A 22,573-nucleotide genomic window follows, 5' to 3' on the forward strand; every position below is an offset into this window, starting at 1 on the left:
TGAAAATAGTAAGGCCTTACGAATATTCTGTCCAGCATATGAGATTTGCCTGTGAACATCTGAAAGAACATAGCCAGGGTGAGCAGCAAGAAAGAGTCTCACTGACCTTTAGCTGGGTCAGTTTTCTTGCTTTGTAACTTTGAAATGAAATCTAGAGCAGAGGACAGCCTCAGTATCAAAAACAAGGAAGCAAACAACCACTTCCTAAGGAAAGTGTGCAAAAGTGTGTCCTCTCTTCCTGCTACCTCATTGCCACCTGTCACAAAATTGAGGATGTCAGGAACTTTTTGCGCACAGCCAGAGGAAAGCACACCAGATCTGTTAAGATCAAGAAAAACAGGGATCCTGTGAAGTGGGGGCTTGGGTGCAGCGGCTCCGTGACTGTGGCAGACCGAGGGAAGGCGGAGCAAGGGGGCAGCCCTGTTCTGGGTTTGCAGCTGAAGCAACCAGTCCTGCTGACTTACCTGTATTAGTATTTTAAAAGTTCAAGCGAACAAGTTTTTAAAGGGATGAAAAGGCTACATATCTTCTAACTGAGCCGGCTGGTCACCTGTGCCTCCCAGCCTGGGTGATGCTGCTGGGGACTTAGCACGGACGGGCCCTGGATCTGATCGGGAAGCTCACCAGGCTTGCGGCTTCTCAGTGGGGGGATCTGTTGACATGAACAATCCTCAGCACATTGGGTGATTTGAGTGCACTTTCATGATTCGCTCTCATTTTACCCCGTTGCTATTTCCACATGCCACAAGAACCCCTCCACTCCCCTCTGAATTATGTGCTGTTCAAGACGGATGCTCGGACCTCCCACCCAGGCAGGGCAGCCCCAGCTCCGCGAACTCACAGGACCCATTGTTCGTCCCTTCCGTACCCAGCGCTGTCACCCCAGGCCTGCGCTCCAGCGCAGCCGGGAGGCTGGGAAACGAGCCCCCGGAGGGTCATCCGTCATGCTCATAAACGCTCTGAGTTCTACCAAGTTCCATCAGAGTTCACCTACACACCGAAGCAAAACAATCCTGCTCTGTGCATTCCTGTTTTCTTCAATGTATATGCTGCCCACAAACGTGCGTGAAGTATCTGCACGTGTAATGCGTACGCTTGAAGCTGTGCGCACATCTGGGCACTGTGCGCAGCAGGCACGGGCCGCGTGCCAGGGTGCGCGGGACGCCGGGCGCGGCGGAGCCTGCACCTTCACGGCGGCACGGAGAGGCCGCGCTGCTTCTGGGCTTGCATGTTCATGAAGCACCATTCTCCGGTTTTCTCTCAAGCCTGCCTTCATGAGCTGGTTTTGTTTTTTTTTTTTCCCTCCTAAAAATTGAAGTGTAGTTGATTTACAATATTAAATGTTATTAATATTTCAGGTGTACAACAAAATGATTCAGTTTTTTATATATGTATTATATATAATATTTATATTACATAACTGAATCACTTTGAGATATATATATATATCAGATCAGATCAGTGGCTCAGTCGTGTCCGACTCTTTGCGACCCCATGAATGGTGTGCTGCTATATATATACATTTCAGATTCTTTTCCATTATAGGCTATTAAAAGCTATTGACTATGCTTCCCCAGTGCTATACAGTAGGGTCTTGTTGGTTATCTCTTTTGTATATTCGTTGTTGCTATTTAGCTGCTAAGTCGTGTCCTGCTCTGTGACCATGGACTGTAGCCTGCCAGGCTCCTCTGTCCATGGGATTTTCCAGGCAAGAATACTGTTGTGGGTTGCCCTTTCCTCCTCCAGAGGATCTTCCTGACCCAGATGTGGGATCAAACCCACATCTCCCACGTCTCCTGCATTGGCCAGTAGATTCTTTGCTGCTGAGCATATAGTAGTGTGTGTATCTTGTGCCTTGGTTTTAATAGCCTCACTCATCTAAGCATCTCCAAAACCTGTGATTAGTTAGGGTCCTGGCCTGCTGCTGACTCCCCCCTCCACCGCTTCTGCCCCCACACCCAAATTCACCAGGAATGTCTATGGCTCGGTAATGAGGTTAAAATTCCTCTCCATGGAATCCAGGAGAACATGAAAGACAGACTGTCTTTTGTGTTAACATCAAGTACGGCTTTCACCATCTTCTTTCTACTGTAAGCTCTCTGCCCACTTACTTTAGAAAAGAAGCAAACTTTCCCTGAGCTTCCCAGAGCATGCAGTCTTGTTACTGAATAATCTTTAAACAGTTTACTATGTAAGACACCCAGAGCAACACACACACATACACACACATGCACGCAGTGTATGTTAAAACCAACCAGTCTGGCATCCTTTCCTTGTGTTTAATCTATGGCTGCTTCCCATCTAGTTTTCACCTCATGAAACTCATGAGAAATCTGAAGTCATCACCTCAGCTTCAGTCTGCGTGTTCTGCGGAGTCCTGGAGGGCAGATGTGGTAGGAATTTGAAGGCTGTTTCTCCATATTTTTGGATCCTTTCAATATGCATCCTTTAGACACAGATGTCTAGAACAGTCTTTTGGAATCTGTGGGAGAGGGCAAGGGTGGGATGATTTGGGAGAATGGCATTGAAACATGTAAATTATCACATGTGAAACGAATCTCCAGTCCAGGCTCTATGCATGACACAGGGTGCTTGGGGCTGGTGCACTAAGATGACCCAGAGGGATGGGATGGGGAGGGAGGTGGGAGGGGGGTTCAGGATGGGGAACACGTGTACACCCAGGGCTGATTCATGTCAATGTATGGCAAAATCAATACAAAATTGTAATTAGCCTCCAATTAAAATAAATACATTTATATTAAAAAATAAAGTATCAGGTTAGAAAGTGCCTAAAAGTGGTAGTTTTGACGAGAAGGGAGAAGAACCCACAAATTCCTTTCTCATTCAGCTCGAGGATTTTCTAATCTCTTTCAATGTAAAACCTCTTGACTGGAATGAGGCTTCTAGTTTTACCTCTTATGAAGAGTGTTTTCAGACCCCTTAGAAGACATACTAATAGTCGAGAACAAGAAGAAATTACCACAGAACAGGTGGAAAATGATCCAGGACTTGTATCAACAAAGTCGGACAACAATGATGAAATTCCATATTTTATCTAGAATCAGCCCTAGCATCCTGGGATGATTAAGGCTGTAACAGGGGATGATCCTGTTAGAGCTGTGGTGCCGGTGGTCCAGACTGACCCGCAGGTGCTGGTCACCTGTCTTTGGAGAGCGAGCCCCCAGACCCAGGGAGGCTGGAGAGAGTGCGGTTTGTGTTGCATCTCCAGACAGCTAGAGGAGAATTTGTGCCCTGGGGAGATGTTTCTGCCTTGCCTTTATTGATGACTTTCTTCTCTGAACTCTCATGTTTTTTGGTTTTCTAATTAATTTTTATTTGAGTATAATTGCTTTATAATGTTGTGTTCGTTTCAACTGTATAACAAACTGAACCAGCTGTATATATACATATATCCCCCTTTTTGTCACCAGAGAGCACTGTGTAGAGCTGCCTATGCTATACAGCAGGTTCTTATTAATTATTTCTTTAATACATAGTCATGTATATATGTCAACCCCAGTCTCCCAGTTCATCCCAGCCCACCCCCTTTCCCCCGTGGTGTCTGTATGTTTGGTCTCTACGTCTGTGACTGTGCTTTAACCTTGATGCACAGTTTATATGATTCATGCAGTGTGCCTATATGCCCTCAGCTTTCTCTCTGCGTTTCGAGGACAGAGAGTATGTTTTTCGAGCCACGCTGACTCGCAGCAGTCATTGTGCATGATGGCTGCTCCCGACGCTGCAAGGTCCCCAGGAAAACAAGGGGCAGGGTGTTAGAGTCAGGGAAGCCTTTCCCCGAGGTCTGCACCAGAAGTCCCTGGCTGAGGACGGTCCAGCACTGGCAGGATGACAAGGCTGAGGGAATCCAGAGATGAGAGAGACCCTGACGTGCCTCACCAAGCCCACTCTGATCTGGTCTCCAAACTACACGAATTAATTGATGTTCTTCTCAGGTAAACCAGTTAGCCTTTTTCCTTGCAAGAAAGCATACTAATTGATATATTTATACCTCTGAAATGTTTAAAATGATGTTAAATTGATGTAAATTAAATCTGGCTTCTCTTTGAAGAAATATTATATACTTCATATTACATTTCATTTTAACATTTATCATTAGTCTGTGCTGGGTCTTAGTGTGGCATGCGGGAGCTAGTTCCCCTAGCAGGGATCGAACCTGGGCCTCCTGCATTGGGAGCATGGAGTCTTAGCCACTGGACCACCAGGGAAGTCCCAGTTCATAATACAATTCTGATACAGAACCCAGTGTCCAACTTTTTATAGAAATTATTTTTTTTAAATGCCATGTTGAGTCAAACATATATGATGTATTTCTAGAAAGTTGTTTTTACAGAGCATATAACTGATAATTAGGACAGAATAGAGCCAATCTCTTCAAATTCAAATTCTTGTGACTATGTATCACATGTAGTTCTTGTCTTCCACCTTCATAATTCCTCCGCTGTGTTCAGTGCAGGAAGTAAGCACTCTTGCAGATCTCAGAACCGACTGGGGTTTTTAGGGGACATTTCACAAGACTCTTTGAGGAGACTTTTAAGGATATTTGGGCCCACATGATAAGTTAAGACATCATGCAAACCTACTTTTTGAAAATAGTTTTATGTATTTTTGGCTGCACTGGGTCTTTGTCGCTGTACACGGGCTTTGCTCTGGTTGCGGAGAGCCAGGCCTGCTCTAGCTGTGGTATGTGGGCTTCTCACTGTGATGGGTTTTCTTGTTGAGGACTGCAGGCTCAGTAGCTAAGGCACACGGGCTTAGTTGCTCCGCTGCATGTGGAATCTTTCTGGATCAGGGATCAAACCCATGTCTCTTGCGTTGGCAAGCAGATTCTTTACCACTGAACCACCAGGGAAGCCCCAAATGCACTTTTTTAATGGAGGTATTTCTAAGCCAATTATTTTTTCACTTTATTAACTGTAAAAGTCATACAGGATTATTTCTTAAAACTCAGACAGTACAGAATAAAAATGCTGCCCCTCATGCTGCTGAGGATTATACTAGTATTTATCCTCTTTGTGATTAGGCTGAAGCCATGTAAGTGTCATATTTCAGAGGATCTGTGAGGTCATAATAATGCTAACACGCTGTTTGCTTTTTCACCGCGTTGATGTTTGCACCGATGGTACAAAGGCAACAGTGGGTACACCCGCTGGTCCCTTAGTGTGAAACTGCACTGCGTATCCAGCTGTGTTGGTCAGCGTTGCATTATCCATCGCCGTGCATTCCCGGGAACCCAAAAAAGCCCACTTTAATTAAGCATGTTCTTGAAGAATTAGTAAAAATTGTGACTTTTATTCAATCTCAGCTCTGAGCATGCATACTATTCTGTGACACATGAACCACTTCCGCATGTGACGTCCTACAAGCATAAGCATTTGTGTCATTATCTACATTCCAAGATAAATGAACCTCTTTTTTCGTTAAGCAGTTTTTACTTGAAAGACAGACTACCGTTATTCAGATTGAGTTTTGGCATATCTTTTCTTTCAAATGAACCAAGTGAGCCAGTTACTTCAAGGAATGTTGCCAGTGACAGTGTGCTTTCAAGCAAAAATTTGAATTTTGAAAAATGTGTCTGCTACTGTGAGAGCTTGATAGCGTCTCAATACTGGAGGCATTTCTGATGAGTCAGTGGCGTTACTAATTACTGTGATTTTTTTTTTTTTTTGGATATAGCACTGTGAAACATGTCAGCTTTTGGAAGGAATGCAAAGTCCACTGAAGGGTTTAAAAATCACATTATGTAAACTTGAAGCAAACACTACTTGCCCAGTTGTGGTTCAGAGTCGGAGAAGAAGAGCTACAACGATCTGAGATGGCTGTTAAAACACTTCTCCCTTTGCCAATGATATATCTGATAGAGGATGAATTTTCTTCATATATTTCCCCCAAACAACGTATCATAGTAGACTGATTGCCCAAGAAGATAGGAGAACCAGCTGCCTCCCATGAAGTCAGACACTAAGGAAACTTGCAAAGGCATTTTATTTTTCTTTGGCTGTGCTGGGTCTTTGTTACTGCACAGGCTTCCTTGAGTTGCCTCCAGGGGGCTACTCTCTGGTTGCGGTGTGCAGGCTTCTCATCGTGGTGGCTTCCCTTGTTGCAGAGCACAGGCTCTAGGGTGCTGGGCTTCAGTAGTTGCAGCTCATGAGCTTCATTGCCCCACCGCATGTGGAATCTTCCTGGAGCAGGGATCAAATCCGTGTTCCCTGCACGGGCACGGGGATTCCTAACCATCAGGGAACTTCTATAGTAAATATATATCTTAAATTTCACCCTTTTAATTTTCTAATATGATTCATGTCAATAAATACAACTAACAAAACCTCTTCAGGATACTTAGTATTTTTAAAGAGTGTAAAGGGGTCCAGAAACACAAACTTGAAAATGTGCTTCAGAAAATATGAAGATACTAGAAACACAATGTCAGGGGTACAAAGCAGAATGCTGAAATGGAGGTGCAGTGACTCCAGCCATGTGAAAATATATGTGCACAGAAAAGGAATAGGATGAAACTATAAAATAATAATAATTAGGTGATTTAAGTTTTATTTTCATAAAATTTCCAACTTTTCTACAATAAAAATGTTTTGCTCCTATAATCAGGAAGGATAGAATTTTGGTTCCAACCACAGAGCATATATTTATCTGCCTTCTAATAGTGGCAGCCACCAAAAGAGCATCATGTTTTCATTTTATTAGTTGTGTAGAAGGATTTAATGTGCCTGACTCTAAGACAGGGAGATTTTTAAATAAAGAAACTTTCCCAAATCAAAACCATTTCTTTCTGGTAGTTCCCTGAAGAGGTGATAAACTTATTCAAATGACATTTTGGGGGCTCCTATTGAAGAATTGGACTTCCTTTGCGGCTCAGACAGTAAAGAATCTGCCTACAATGCAGGAGACCTGAGTTCAGTCCCTGGGTTAGGAAGATCCCCTGGAGAAGGAAATGACAACCCACTCCAGTATACTTGCCTGGAGAACCCCATGGACAGAGGAGCCTGGTGGGCTACAGTCCATAGGGTGGCAAAGAGTTGGATACAACTGAGGGACTAAACAATAACAACAAATTGAAGAATTGTCTATGAAGAGTCAGCCACAGAAGAAATGGATCTCTCTCTATAGAGACACAGCATTCTCTCTCCTCCCTCCTCTAACAGCTTCAGCTAACAGTTTATATGCTTGTTGACACTGACCTTGAAAGCTGTTGTGAAAGACCATAAGGCCACCTACAGGGGAGGAGCCCAGAAGAGCCCCCAGTCTCCTTATAAAAGCAAGTCTCTTTGGAGCTAGCCTAAGTTACTTGGCTGTACTCTGCAAAGGAGAATTAAAAGAAAGCAAGGGGAACTTCCCTGGTGCTGCAGAGGCTAAGACTCCATGCTCCCAATGCAGGTGGCCTGGGTTTGATCCCTAGTCAGGGAACTAGATCCCACATGCTGCAGCTAAGACCTGGCATAGCCAAATAAATAAATATGAATTTTTTTTAATAAAATGAGGACATAATTACACTTTCCTTTTTATCCCTACTCAGTACCGAGTGCCATACTGAGCACAAAGCAAAGGCTCAATTAACTTATGTTAGTGGCAGCCTCTATGCCACCCTAGGGTCATTCAGGCTGTGGACTGGATTGTCTGTGTTGACATGGCTCAGCTAAAGAGAAGCTGAGAGTTATCAGCTTGTTTAGACTCAAAGATGATTCCGCTTTCCCCAGTAACCTAAAACTCAGTCTCCTACTGGGGTGACCACTTCAGCATTCTTAATAATGCAACTTCACTCCGTCTTGGTCTGACCTGACTTCTCCAGCTAAGCTTATTCACCCAAGGCCGACCAAAGCTGGAGAGAGGCATCTGCTGGCCTGGCCATCTGACCTCTGCCATGTATCACTGTGCTACAGATGAACAAGTCAGAACAAAGGGACAGACTGCGCAGAGACAGGGCCCTGAACGTATAATTTTCACGGGAAGTTTGGCCTCTGGCTTACCCGTCAACTCCTTTTGAAGAACAGCTGCCTCTCAGGTTGAATCATCTCCTCTCTTTTGCCTGCAACGTACAGAAAGATAAACCAACCTGCCCAATGCGACTCTCTTCAGAACGAGGTTTTCTGCCAGGATTCAGGTGCTGGAAAACTCATGTCCCTTGAAAAGAAGCCCCAGCAAAATGAAGATTTATTAGTATTTATTTTTGCATTTGGAGAGGGAGGGCGATGTCATTCCATGTTTTAGACACATCTTAATTTGCGGATTTTTCTTCTAAGACTCTTCTAATTGGATGAAAGTGCGCCGGGGCTGATTTATGGATCTCCGGAGGTGCCAGGCATCACTTCACATCTGCACAGCTGCTCTGCAGCAGTTTAACTTGGCGGAGGGTGTAAGCCTTGGAATTGTGTCATCTATTTGTACATGCTTACAACAGACTCCTTGTGCAGGTTCTTCAAGACTCTTTGCGGGCACGGTCGAGCCTGGGCGTTGAAGGAGTCTCACGGAGTGATTTATCCTATTGGGAGGCTTTCAGAGTTTCCATAATGAAGGATGAGATAGTGTTCTGTGCCATGGATTCAGTTCCCCAGGGAATTAGAGATGGGCTGAGGTGGAGAGGCTGCCAGAATGCGAGGCTTCAATCCCACAGTGGTCATCCAGCCAATGCCGGAAGTGCCCCTGTGCACAACAGGCTCACTTTCACTCTGAGGTGTCACAGGGAAGCAGCCAAGAGCAGGAGCATGGGGGTGGGGGTGTGTGATGTCGTGTGAGTCACTGCAGGTATAAATAACTTGACAGGCTCGACTGACAGTAGAGGATCTGGCCTCCACAGTAGCTAACAAGGCTATCTTCCAACTCCAAGGGCCTGAGTTCTGGCCCTGATGTCCTTTGTAGTCAAGGATGATACTGTGTGTTCCTCCCTGTAGCCAAGTGTGGCTGAAAATACCCGGGTGACAGATGATAAGGGCTTTCTGTGGGGCGGGGTGTGGGATGGGGCATGGAAAGCTTGTGTGGGGTCTGTGTGGGGGGCCTCCTAGCAGTCAGCTCAGCTTGTCACAGAGCATCAGGACTCCATCTGCAGCGACCCAGCAACCCTGGCATCATCCCCTTGGCTCCAATGGCCCACAAATGTCTCCACTCTTGAGCATCTTTCCCTGGGTCCTGTGACCAGGGATTTCCCCTCCTACCTGGCCGCTTGCTGTCCCGTGTGCCCATGCTGGGCAGGCAGGCGGGGGCCAGCTTTCTTGCTACACTGTTTTCAGGGGGTGGGGGGAGAGGCCTTTGAGGTAGGCTGGGTCCTTTGGCAGCTTTCTTGATGGGTGGTTTTATTTTGCCACTTCAGCACTGATTTGTTCCCAACCTTTAAGGCTGAAAGGACTTCCCCCGCTTTCTCAACATCTCCTGTCTTAGACCAGGGAATGCAGAGGCAGTGCTTTGGGCTAAGATCTGCCTCTCCTGTCGGTAGGCTAAGTGGACCCTTACATAGTTTATAGCCTTAAAAAAACAGTACCATACCAGCCTATTTTCAAAATCCTTTTTTTTTTAAAGTTAGAAATTCCTAAAGGCTAATCTCAGAAACCTAGTAACGGGTTCACAAGCCACCGACAGAGCTCAAGTGAGGCCCAGGCAGCGCTGGTGGCTTCAGCCAATGGCAAGCACTGAGTGGCTGCTTTTTACTTCGCCTCTTTTGCAGATCAAGATCTTCTCACATGTGGGTTTAAGATGGGATTAGGAAAGATAGGAAAAGGGCTTCTTGGTGGTGCCTTAGCCTTAAAATCTCCTACAGGAGGAACTGCAAACTATCTTGAACAGGGAAAGTCCAAGAAGCTTACTAGCTCCTTAACTTCCTCGAGAAGCATCTGAACTGAGGGTAGCTTTGGGCATAAGGAAGTTGTGATGAGGATGGGTGAGATGAGAGGGTTGGGGCTGAGACCTACCCTGCCCACTGGGCTTCCGCGGGAGGGGAAGACAACCCAGTGCCTCCACGAGCAGCCAAGGGATACCAAGTCCCTTGGTGTCCAAGAAGGGACACCTTCTCGGGAGGGAGAAGGGCCCTGGAATTAGGAGACAAAGGAACTGAAAACAGACTTTGTCTACTTCACAATCCTGTCTCTTTGGTTTGAGGTCATCCAAGAGTCCCATCCTACACAACGTTTGAAGCTGTTTCTCCAGGGCACATCTCTAAATCAGCTTTCATCTCTTCCTGGCCCTGCGAGGATGCTGGAAGTGAGGCCCAGTCCCCAAGTCTCCAGCACATGAACCAGTGGTCTCTGATCTTGTAGGTATTCTTTTTTTTTTTTTTTTTTTTGACAGACTAGGAGGAATGGGATTGAGGGTAACAAGCATCTAATATGTTTTGGTATTCCCATTTTGTAGATGAGGAAACTGAAGTTTGGTTATGGAAGCAGACTCATGTGAGAGCAAACAGCAAAGCTGGGATGTAAACTGAAGCCACCTACCAGGGGTGAGCAGGTTGGCGAGTCAGCCCGAATCAGGGAGCCCCTGCATGTGACGTTGGCAGCCCTGTGTCAGAACCCTGGTCTTCTCTCTAAAGTCCTGACCAGGAACTCTGGGAAAACATTTAAGTTCTCCTCATGGTGTTTGAGAAGGAAATAGTTCCTCTGAGATTCTCCTTCTCCAAGGAAGATCCTAGTAGGTTTGGGTTGATAGACCCCCAGGAAGTCACTGGTAATAGAGGCTGACACCCCTATAAAATCAATCTATGCCCAGTAGGCTGAGCCCTTGGTTTCCTTTTTCCCACTGGATTTCTGTCAGGAATCCCAACTTCACAGCTTGTGACACGATCCGGCCCTTCTAGTTACAGAGCTCTTCCTCGTGAATTACTCAGTCAAACCTCAAAGCCCGTGTATCGTTCCTTCTCTGTCAGGTGAGGGCATGGAGACAGAACGCCCATGCATTCCTGACGGCAGCAAGGCTAGGACCCCGGGGACCGGGGTAGACTCTAGAACACGAGTGCTCTTAGCACTGCCCCGCCTGCTCCTTCTCCACATCCTACGCAAGGGTTTATTGAGGACCACGCTTCTGCACAAGGCAGCCGACGGCAGCAGTGGTCGCCTGGAGGCAAGGTCCTAGGGTGTGGTGCTGGTGGGGTTGGCCCGAGAAATGAAAATCAGGGCTGACTGGGGTACAACAGGAGGGATGCCAAGCTTGGCCGACAGGCCCGGCCTGAATTGGGCAGTGCTGGCAGATGCAGTGTTATGAAACATTTTCAAAGTACCTAAGAAATCTTTCTTAAGGTGATAAAATTTCTATGTTCAAAGTGTTAGAAAATACTTGAAACAAGCCATTCCTAAGTAGGTTGAGGTAAGTATTGCTAAGACATACTATTCACACGTGTAAGAGTAAGTTCTTCATAATAGAACTGAATTCAATTGTTTAAAATGGGTTTGCTCTTGGGTTGCATGGAGACATGCACGTGATTTAATTGTTGCCCTCACTTTTGAGCGTTTTGACTGTCAGACAGACATAGGATGGCACCTTTCCTAGGAAATGTGATTTATAATATACTCTACTCTTACTGAAAATTGTTCGTGTATTAGTTAGGATTAGATTGCCAGAAGATCCAAAACAGCACTGGTTTAAAGGAAATAGTTTATTTTCCTCTCATGAAAAGAGGTCAGGATGGTCATGGATGGTTTGGTGGCTTCCTGGTATCAAGGACTTCTGCTCCTCCTATCTTGTTACTCACTATGCATGAATTCTATTTTCAAATTCACCTCATGGCCCAGTATGGCTGCTGGAGTGCCAACAATTATATCTGCAGTCCAGGGAGCAAGAATGAAGAAACACTCTCTTCCACTTCCACTTATGTCTCCTCAGCTAGAACTCCGTGATTTGCCAGGTCTGGCTACAAAACAGACAGAAATGTATGATTTTAGCTAGCCATAATGTTCTCAGCTAAAATGATAGGATTACTTTTACAAAGAAAAAAAGTGAGAACAAATATTTAATGGCAATTAGGAGTCTATATACCACAGCTTGATTCTGGAACCTATTCCCTTCATCTTGTTCCCTAGGCTCCAACACTTGCTCCTTGCCCACGTGCATTTAGATTTCCAGCATTAAGGTCCTGTTGAGAACTGTGGAATGTCTGCAATTCCCCCTACTTGTGAGTGAGGAGCCTGCATGCCAGTGTCCTCGGTGCTGGCAGGAGACACAGGGCCCTGGGTCAGAGATAAAGGCTTAGTTACAGCAACAGTCTGAGCGCCAGTCTTTTCTTGCGGCAGCTCCCAGCCTCAGTCCCCATAGGGACAGCTGCACAGCAGCAGCTGGCATTACAAGAGAGGCTGGGAGCTCATGGAAGGCAAGGGTTGTCTGGTGGGAAGGGAGGCTGTGGCCTTCTGCAGAGGGAAACTCCACCTCTGTACTTCCAGGCCGTCCACTGTGAGGTACCCTTGTGAAGACAGTCCATCCAGAACACCAGTGTCAGCGTCTCTGCCTGCAAGATGACAGACAGAGGAGAGGCCGTGGGGAACAAAGACCAATGTGACACAGTACACATGGAGCGGGTCACCAGGAAAGAAGCACCAGACACTCCCCGGCCTCTTGTGAGTGGGCAGAGCTCTGGGGGCTTGGGGGAGGGAGGGGCGAGGCTGGACCTGGAGCCAGGAGAGGCTCCGCCTCACGTGTCGGTGTGCAGATGGGGCCAATGCTTCACAAACCTGCCCGTGTCCTGAGGAGTATGTGGAAGTTACACCTGCTCTCCGTGGACAGATGGAGTCAGGTTCTGCTCACCCCGTGTGTCCTGTTGGCCCTCTGTCCCACCCCTCAGCATCCTCTCGTCTCCCTGAAGGAATTCTTGTGCCCTGAGTGAAAGCGTATCTCCTGTATAAGGTCTGTGTTTCTCAATTCAGGGGGCCATGGGTTGCCCTGGATTCTAGGGTTCCCTGGCAGGGCAAAAGGATCCACCAGGGACAGACCACTGCTGGTCTGGGACTGGAATACCCTCTGGATTCCCTCAGGGGAACGAGAATTTCAGGAACCTCACAGCCCTCAGGATGGCAGGACTCACTGAGGTGACCTGGGCTCAGAGCTGCAAGTGCTCCTAATAGGTTGTTAGGGGCTGGGGTGTAGCGGGGGAGTACAGCCGAGCTGACCCTGCTTTGGGGAAGTTTAAAAGCGTACAAGTGAGTCCAGTCAGGGAAACAAAAGCAGGTAAGCAACTGTTTAGTGCTCCACTTGTCCTATGGAAGTAAAATGCAAGCCATGTATGGAGTTTTAAATGTTTTAGTATGTAGCTGCTGAGTCGTGACTGACTCTTTTGTGACCCCATGGACTGTAGCCCACCAAGTTCCTCTGCCCACAGGATTTCCCAGGCAAGAATACTGGAGTGGGTTGCCATTTCCTCCTCCAGGGGATGTTCCTGGGATCAAACCTGTGTCTCCTGCATTGGCAGGCAGATTCTTTACCTGCTGAGCCATTGGGGAAGCCCATAAATGTTTTTTAGTAGCCATATCAAAAATATGAAAAATAGGTTAAATTAATTTTAACATTATATTTTATTTAACCCAATATACTGAAAATGTGATCAGTTTAGTATGCAGTCAATATAAAATTATTTGGGAAAAAGTTCATATTTTATGCTAGTCTTCCTAGTGTGGCATGTATTTTATACCTACGGTGAGTCTCAATTCAGACAAGTCACATTCAGGGGTTCAATAACTATATGAAGGTTGTGGCTTCCATACCAGACAGCAAAAGCTTAGTCCAAGATTGTGGTGTGTGTGTCTGTGTGTGTGTGCGCGCACGTGTGGTGTCAGTGGTGCTTGACACAGACAATACGTGTACTGTCCTGACCTTGTCTTCTGTGGGGGGCAAGTGTTCTGTCTTCCCAGGTGTGTAGGGTGTCCTTTTCTTTTCCTCACATCTTCCTTTGCGCACCGGAAAATTAGCTATAGGGGAGACTTGGTGCTTGTTACCTTAGCCAGGCCCACATCCGGCTGGCATAAAGAACATTTATGGACAAAGTGGCCAATCTGAAGTTTAAAAAAAAAAAAAAGAGGTTGTGGGGGGACAGGTTAAAAAGAGAAGAGGAAGCAGGAGGAGGAGAAAACCTAGTACACTGCAGAATACACCACCGCTGCTGCTCTAAGTCACGTCAGTCGTGTCCCACTCTGTGCGACCCCATAGACGGCAGCCACCAGGCTCCCCCATCCCTGGGATTCTCCAGGCAAGAACACTGGAGTGGGCTGCCATTTCCTTCTCCAATGCATGAAAGTGAAAAGTGAAAGTCAAGTTGCTCAGTCGTGTCCGACTCTTTGTGACCCCATGGACGGCAGCCTACCAGGCTCCTCCGTCCATGGGATTTTCCAGGCAAGAGTACTGGAGTGGGGTGCCATCTCCTTCTCTGAGAATACACTACACTTGCGGTCAAATGGAACAAATTCTTTACTTGGTACATAGACTTGTCCTAGGCAGTGTGCTCAAAGGGAGAATTCCCAAGAAGCAGTGAGAGGTTCGGAGTCATTCATCGACTTAATCATGATCTATTTTCTTGCCTTGCCCTCCAGTGCCAGCTGGAATATGTTACATTCTATCCCAGGAAGGGAATCCAAGGAACAATTCCCAGCAAGCAGTTGTTCAGTGTGCAGAGAGTAAAAACCTCCAAGGCCTTTCATTAGGAGTTTCACAAGATTTTTCCATCATCTTCCACCTAGAGCTGTGCAGTGTAGCAGTGTTAGCTGCTCAGTTGTGTCCGACTCTTTGGGACCCCACGAACTGTAGCCTGCCAGGCTCCTCTGTCCATGGGATTCTGCAGGCAAGAATACTGGAGTGGATTGCCATTCCCTTCTCCAGAGCATCTTCCTGACCCAGGGATCAAACCCAGGTCTCCTGCATTGTAGGCAGATTCTTTACCATCTGAGCTAAAGGGAAGATCCACCTAGACAGATGTAGTCAAATGGGAAAATTAGGACTGGAATGTTATACAATTTGGGACCCAACACTGTGTTGGTGTGAGGAGAGACTCAGATTCCAATCAGAAGGCAATTTGAGTTTTGGTACAAGACATTCACTTAGGGCAGGCTTCCCTGGTGGCTCAGAAGGTAAAGAAGATGGAAAAAACAACAAGGCAGGCCTGGTAAATTGCCTGACACAGACATGGAACAGTACAAAGACTTAACTCAGCCCTGTCCCAGGCACCTGAGATAAGTGCTTGGTCTAATGATGTTTTAGCATTCAACTCTGTAATATATCACAAAATAATTGAATTAATATGCAAAACTATAAAAACGCAGTGAACTCTATATTGTGAATGGAACTGTACACTGTGAACTGGGAAAAATGAACATCAATTTGAGGGCTATGACAGACTTAAGATGTATAATTCTGAAATATGATGTTCGTTTACTTTATCTGAGATTTTAAGGAAATGCCAATATTCTATTTGACTCACAGACCTGATGTAGCCCCCTAAACCATGAATGTCCACAGTAGGAAAAATGAACTGAGCCTATAAACTAGTTTCTCTACTTTCTGAACTATTATCAGCTATGAGTTGTCCCCCTCTTCCAAATGTGGGCCTGATATTAATACTACAGAAGGGTAGTATCTATACACATATGTATCTACAATTCCAGGAAGCTGGGAATTTTCTGGATCATGTGGACTAACAAAAAATTTCTCATGGAATATGCAGTGAATTGAAACAATGCTTTAAAATTTTTTCTTAATTATAATTTATCAAGTTAATGTAGTCTGTTCTTTATTTGGATGTGAGTAAACAGTCTACTGACAAAAGGGATTTTCCTGTTGTACTAATGAATCACATGACCCAGTTTTTGGCATTGGTCTAGAATCTAGGCATTATTGTATTATGCAAAAGAATCACTAGAATTTAACCTAATTGACTACTCAAGTCTCTATAGATTAAAAGTCAGTGAATCCACCCAGGAGACAAGCCCGCACAGGTGCACAGCAGTTGACCCATGACCTGCCAGCTGTTGCCTTTTGGGTTCACGTGACCGAGAGGAAGGTGGAAAAACTCGAATTTATTGACAAAAACTGTTAGTCACCAAAGGCCAGAATTTTTTTGCCTTGGATTATTTTGGGAGAACCCTGCCAACAATTTCATAACGAGAACTTGGACATTTGCCTATAATTCTTGTAACCCCTCCCAGCTGGAGCTAAGTATTAGCATTAAAACACTCCTGTTAAAATGGTCCTCCAAGGTTCAGTGTCTCTATGCTGCCTTAATCTGCTCCCAGTTCCACTTCACCTGAATTCCCAAAGCCACACATGTTCTTCTATTCCAGTGATGCGGAGTCACATCAAGTCAGCCAAGCCAGCAAGCTTGGGAGTTGGAGAAGAACATTTTGAAATCATCTAAAAAGAACATGTTTTTTAATTACAAGAGGGTGGGAGAAGAGATTTCTCCCCAAATAATTGAACCCAAATGGAACTAAGGCTTTGTAAAAATGGAATTATTTAAAAAATCAATAGTGATCAATGATTATTTCAACGATGTAAGTCAGTGCTCCCTACATATTTTAGGCCAATAGGCCCACAAACTCCTCCCACTTATCCCTCACTGATGAAAACCTCTCCGTAGTGTGTGCTATGTGCCGAGCACGTGGCTGGGTATCACACAATGCTCTGTGTGAGGGCGATAGCTCTGATCCCAGAGCCATTCTCTGAGCTCCAGCCAGACAAGGACAGCCACCTGGTGCCCTCGCATCTCTCCCACTGACACTCTTACATAATCCAGAAGAAGGAGACTGAGACTTAAAAGGTCCTTAGAGTATTCCATGGCTCTCCCCTTTCCAACTGACAGACATCAGAGAACGACCCTGACTGTGGAGAGCCCAGGACACTAACGACACAAAGCATGACTTGAAAGTGGATGCTTCCCTCCTGAAACCCACTGATAAACACAAACTTTGCAGATAAAACAACAGTAACGGAGAACAGGAGGCAGTTGCTAGGGGTTGGTGGGAAGGAGGGAGCTGATGGCAAAGGGCAGCAGCGGGAGCTTTCTCTGGGATGGAGTGGTTGCTTCTGGGTCCTCATGGTGGTGCATCTATGACTCTGTGCATCTCTCAAAGTGTACAGAAATGTACACACACAAAATGAATTGTACTATATGCACACTAACAGTAAACTCAAAGAAAAGGGACCAACCCCTCTACACTGTTGGTAGAAATGTCAATTGGTACAGCCACTATGGAGAACAGTATGCTCTGCTGCTGCTAAGTTGCTTCAGTCGTGTCCGACTCTGTGCGACCCCATAGATGGCAGCCCACCAGGCTCCCCCATCCCTGGGATTCTCCAGGCAAGAACACTGGAGTGCGTTGCCATTTCCTTCTCCAATGCATGAGAGTGAAAAGTGAAAGTGAAGTCGCTCAGTTGTGTCCGACTCTAGTGACCCCATGGACTGCAGCCCAGCAGGCTCCTCTGTCCATGGGATTTTCCAGGCAAGAGTACTGGAGTGGGGTGCCATTGCCTTCTCTGGGAGAACAGTATGGAGGTCCTTAAAACTCTGTATGATCCAGCAATCCCACTCCTGGGCATATATCTAAACAAAACTCTTAATTCGAAAGGGCAGCACTATTCACAATAGCCAAGATATGGAAGCAACCTAAATGTCCATCAACAAATGAATGGATAAAGAAGATGTGGTACATATGTACAATAGAAAATAACTCAGACATCAAAAAGAATGAAATTTTGCCATCTGCAGCAACACAGATAGACCTATGAAGATAAACATTTAATAGATGTACTGGACAAGAATAGGAGTCTGTCTCCTGAAAAACAGCAAGAGCGAGAACTCTCTGCCCCCAGAGACAGAGTAAGCAGGGACAGCACAGGTCAAGACCCTATTCCAACCAGGCCCGTCAAATCAGGCACTGGGCCTGACCCACCTGTGTATTGCCAGCACCATGTTTTGCTCAGAGTAGGTGCTCACAATGTCTTGTTTTACCTGAAGTGTTGGGAGTAGAAGGCTTCTGGCAGGCACATACAGAGCAGCGACTCGGAGTATCCCCAGTGCAGTGATCCATGTAACTTAGAGTTAATTCTGCCACCGTATGTAAACAAAGACTGCCCAAGATATTTTCATTTCGTTTAGTTTGGCTGTCACTCAAGGCAGAGTTCAGAATTAAGGAATTGGATACTATCTTGGATATTAGTGATGGGCCATAAAAAATAAATTAGGTCCTTTAAATAGTAAGTACTGCATAAAACCACCCAGGGATTAGCCAGAGAAAAAAATGGCAAAGCAAATCTTTAAGAAAATTTTTCTGTAATCAATTGAATCTTTTTAGAATTCAGACAATATAAGATGACTCAGAATTTGGTCATAAAAAGAAAGCTGCCAAAATAATAACACAAAATAAGTGTTGAACCCTTTATTTTTATGAATTTGTTTTCTCAAAAGAAAACAGAGGTGCTGCCAATTTATCCCTCAGTAACTTTCCAACTGGGTAAAGCATTAAAATAATATATGCTATTTAAAAATTATAAGGAATTCATTAAATGGGCAAGATCTCAGATTTCATGTATTGAGGATTTTGCTTTGATGGGAAGCAAACTCCCTATTGGGATTAGATATTTTTGGATATGAGCAGCAGTTCTCTTCTCACTGGAGGGAAAATGCTGAATAAATGAGTGAATAATAAATTCTTACCTGCGAATTTCTCTGTCAGCATCAGACACCAACAAAGCAGCCTGCAGGAAGGAGAGGCGGGGGAAGGTGGGATGGGGCTCGTGGAGTCTGGCCTTCTGGGTGTAGGTAGGGAAGAGCTGCCCTCCAACCCAGGGGGAGGCTCGCTCCTGCAGCCTGACTGTCTACACATGGCCACGGACTCTGTAAGAGGCATATGTTGTTGCTTATGCTGCCTTGTAGCTGCCAAGGCTCTGTGCCTGCACACATGTCTCTAGAGAGACAGCATTTCCAGAGGTCTTACCTTCGTCGGGAGGTTAAGCATCTGGCCCAGCCCACATGGAGAAGCAAGGAAGAGTTGGGAACAGGGTTACAGTTCATATTAGTGATCTGTCCATTTCCTTTCTTTTTTCCCTTTCCCTCTCTCTCTCTAATCTGTTTATCATTGGTAAGCACCATAATATATATTTACCAGGTGGTATAAGATGTTATCAGTTCAGTTCAGTCACTCAGTTGTGTCCAACTCTTAGCAACCCCATGGACTGCAGCATGCCAGGCCTCCCTGTCCATCACCAACTCCAGGAGTTTACCCAAAGTCATATCCATTGAGTCGGTGATGTCATCCAACCATCTCATCCTCTGTTGTCCCCTTCTTCTCCTGCCCTCAATCTTTCCCAGCATCAGGGTCTTTTCCAATGAGTCAGCTCTTCACATCAGGTGGCCAAAGTATTGGAGTTTCAGCTTCCTTCCAGTGACACTCAGGACTGATCTTTAGGATGGATTGGTTGGATCTCCTTGCAGTCCAAGGGACTCACAAGAGTCTTCTCCAACACCACAGTTCAAAAGCATCGATTCTTTGGCCCTTAGCTTTCTTTATAGTCTAACTCTCACATCCATACATGACTACTGGAAAAACCATAGCCTTGACTAGACGGACCTTTGTTGGCAAAGTAATGTCTCTGCTTTTTAATATGCTGTCTAGGTTGGTCATAACTTTCCTTCCAAGGAATAAGCGTCTTTTAATTTCATGGCTGCAATCACCATCTGCAGTGATTTTGGAGCCCCCCAAAATAAAGTCAGCCACTATTTCCACTGTTTCATCTATTTGCCATGAAGTCATGGGACTGGATGCCATGATCTTAGTTTTCTGAATGTTGATCTTTTAGCCAACTTTTTCACTCTCCTCTTTCACTTTCATCAAGAGGCTCTTTAGTTCCTCTTCACTATCTGTCATAAGGGTGGTATCATCTGCATATCTTATTGATATTTCTCCTGGCAATCTTGATTCCAGTTTGTGCTTCATCCAGCCCAGTGTTTCTCATGATGTACTCTGCATATAAGTTAAATAAGCAGGGTGACAATATACAGGCTTGATGTATTCCTTTCCCTGTTTGGAATCAGTCTGTTGTTCCATGTCCAGTTCTAACTGTTGCTTCCTAACCTGCATACAGATTTCTCAAGAGGCAGGTCAGGTGGTCTGGAATTCCCATCTCTTTCAGAATTTTCCACAATTTATTGTGATCCACATAGTCTAAGGCTTTGGCATAGTCAATAAAGCAGAAATAGATGTTTTTCTGGAACTATCTTGCTTTTTCAATGATCCAACGGATGTTGGCAATTTGATCTCTGGTTCCTCTGCCTTTTCTAAAACCAGCTTGAAATTCACAGTTTACATATTGCTGAAGCCTGGCTTGGAGAATTTTGAGCATTACTATACTAGCATGTGAGATGAGTGCAGTTGTGCGGTAGTTTGAGCATTCTTTGGCATTGCCTTTCTTTGGGATTGGAATGAAAAATGACCTTTTCCAGTCCTCTGGCCACTGCTGAATTTTCCAAATTTGCTGGCATGTTGAATGCAGCACTTTCAGAGCATCATCTTTCAGGATTTGAAATAGCTCAACTGGAATTCCATCACCTCCACTAGCTTTGTTCCTAGTCATGCTTCCTAAGGCCCACTTGACTTCACATTCCAGTATGTCTGGCTCTAGGTGAGTGATCACACCATTGTGGTTATCTGGGTCGTGAAGATCTTTTTTGTATAGTTCTTCTGTGTATTCTTGCCACCTCTTCTTAATATCTTCTGCTTCTGTTAGGTCCATACCATTTCTGTCCTTTATTGAGCCCATCTTTGCATGAAATGTTCCCTTGGTATCTCTGATTTTCTTGAAGAGATCTCTAGTCTTTCCCATTCTATTGTTTTCCTCTATTTCTTTGCACTGATTGCTGAAGAAGGCTTTCTTATCTCTCCTTGCTATTCTTTGGAACTCTGTATTCAAATGCGTATATCTTTCCTTTTCTCCTTTGCTTTTCACTTCTCTTCTTTTCACAGCTATTTGTAAGGCCTCCTCAGACAGCCATTTTGCCTTTTTGCATTTCTTTTACTTGGGGATGGTCTTGATCCCTGTCTCCCGTACAATGTCATGAACTTCCGTCCATAGTTCATCAGGCACTCTGTCTATAGTAGAAGTTAAAAGGCTTTTAACTGAGTGTCTCCACTGTATAAGCATTCCACGGTGATGGTCATAGGGAGGTGAGGTGCAAGATGAACGGGTCTGATCCGTCTCTCCCCCTTGGCATTCACAGTCTAAATGACTGATATCAACTCACAGGCGATTTGGTGTTTAAATCATGTTAATGTGTCAGGTAGACTGGTTGCTAAGCAAGTGATCGTAAAGACTGTAGAAAAAAGAAGCAAGCAAAGACAACAACAAAAAAACACAAATTACCTTTCAACCAAAGCTAACTGTTAAATAACAAAGATCCAAACTGGATCACTTACCTTTTTTTTTTTTTTGAGGAGTTCCTGACATTTATTTTATCCTTGTCATCATCCTGACATCCCACAGTTCATAGAGCCATTCCAGCCTTTACCATTCCAAATTTGCCTTTGAATTTTAATTTTTTAAATTGAAGGATAACTACTTTACAGACTTTGGTGGTTTTTTGTCATACTTCAACAAGAATCAGCCATAGGCACACCCATGTTCCCTCCCTCCCATCTCCCTCCCCACCCACCCTTCAGCCTGTCACAGAGCCCTGTTTGAGTTCCCTGAGTCATACAGCAAATTCCCACAGGCTGTTTTACATATGGTGTGGTAAATTTCTATGTTACTCTCTCCATACATCTCCCCTTCCCCCTCCTCTCCTCCCTCCATGTCCATTGGTCTGTTCTCTAGGTCTGTTTCTCCTTTGCTGCCCTGAAAATAAATTCATCAGTGCCATCTTTTTAGATTCCATATATATGTCAGTATATGATATTTATATTTCTCTGACTTAACTTCACTCTGTATAATAGGCTCTAGGTTCATCCACCTCATTAGAATGGATTCAAATGTGTTCCTTTTTATGGCTAAGTAGTATTCCATTGTACAAATTTACCATAGCTCTTTATCCATTCATCTGTTAATGGACAGCTAGGTTGCTTCCATGTTCTAGCTATTGTAAACAGTGCTGTAATGAACTTTGGGGTGCATGTGTCTTTTTAAATTTTGGTTTCCTCAGGATATATGCCTAGGAGTGGGATTGCTGGGTCATATGGTGGTTTTATTTCTAGCTTTTTAAGGAATCTCCATACTGTCTTTCATAGTGGCTGTACCAGTTTACATTTCCACCAGCAATGCAAGAGCATTCCCTTTTCTCCATACCCTCTCCAGCATTTATTGTTTGTAGACTTTTTGATGATGGCCACTCTGATTAGTGTGAGGTGGTATCTCATTGTAGTTTTGATTTGTATTTCTCTAATAATGAGTGATGTTGAGCATCTTTTCATGTGCTTGTTAGCCATCTGTATGTCTTCTTTGGAGAAATGTCTCTTCAACTCCCTTTCCCATGTTTTGACTGGGTTGTTTGCTTTTCTGGTATTGAGTTGTATGAGCTGCTTGCATATTTTGGAAATTAATTCTTTATCAGTTGTTTCCTTTGCTACTATTTTCTCCCATTCTCAGGGTTGTCTTTTCA

General features: G+C 44.8%; 1 protein-coding gene and 2 long non-coding RNA genes across 7 annotated transcripts in view; 1 reads left to right on the forward strand and 2 right to left on the reverse strand.

Moving 5' to 3' along the window:
* SAP30 (Sin3A associated protein 30) overlaps window positions 1-22,573 on the forward strand; it is a 105,030-nt gene that overhangs the window by 69,944 nt on the left and 12,513 nt on the right. The window contains exons 6-8 of one of the 5 annotated variants that reach the window (XR_003108093.2): window positions 10,120-10,273; window positions 10,372-10,459; window positions 12,390-12,563. The exons of 3 other annotated variants lie outside the window; for them this stretch is intronic. The gene's annotated coding sequence lies outside the window, so the exon portion shown is untranslated. Of the gene's footprint in view, window positions 1-10,119; window positions 10,274-10,371; window positions 10,460-12,389; window positions 12,564-22,573 lie in introns of those variants that run through there. One more of the 5 variants, XR_006549728.1, reaches the window with a different exon arrangement.
* On the reverse strand, window positions 11,594-19,226 carry LOC112583830. The gene is made up of 2 exons (XR_003108101.2): window positions 18,641-19,226; window positions 11,594-11,863 (listed from the first exon to the last, which is right to left on the reverse strand). It is a non-coding gene; the product is annotated as an uncharacterized LOC112583830 (long non-coding RNA).
* The window catches only part of LOC123332742, a 31,247-nt gene continuing 29,625 nt past the window's right edge, over window positions 20,952-22,573 (reverse strand). The window contains exon 3 of the long non-coding RNA XR_006549730.2: window positions 20,952-21,292. This is a non-coding gene — a long non-coding RNA (uncharacterized LOC123332742). The remainder of the gene's footprint in view (window positions 21,293-22,573) is intronic.

The sequence above is a fragment of the Bubalus bubalis genome, chromosome 3 (assembly GCF_019923935.1).
Source record: "Bubalus bubalis isolate 160015118507 breed Murrah chromosome 3, NDDB_SH_1, whole genome shotgun sequence".
Classification (NCBI taxonomy): domain Eukaryota; kingdom Metazoa; phylum Chordata; class Mammalia; order Artiodactyla; family Bovidae; genus Bubalus; species Bubalus bubalis.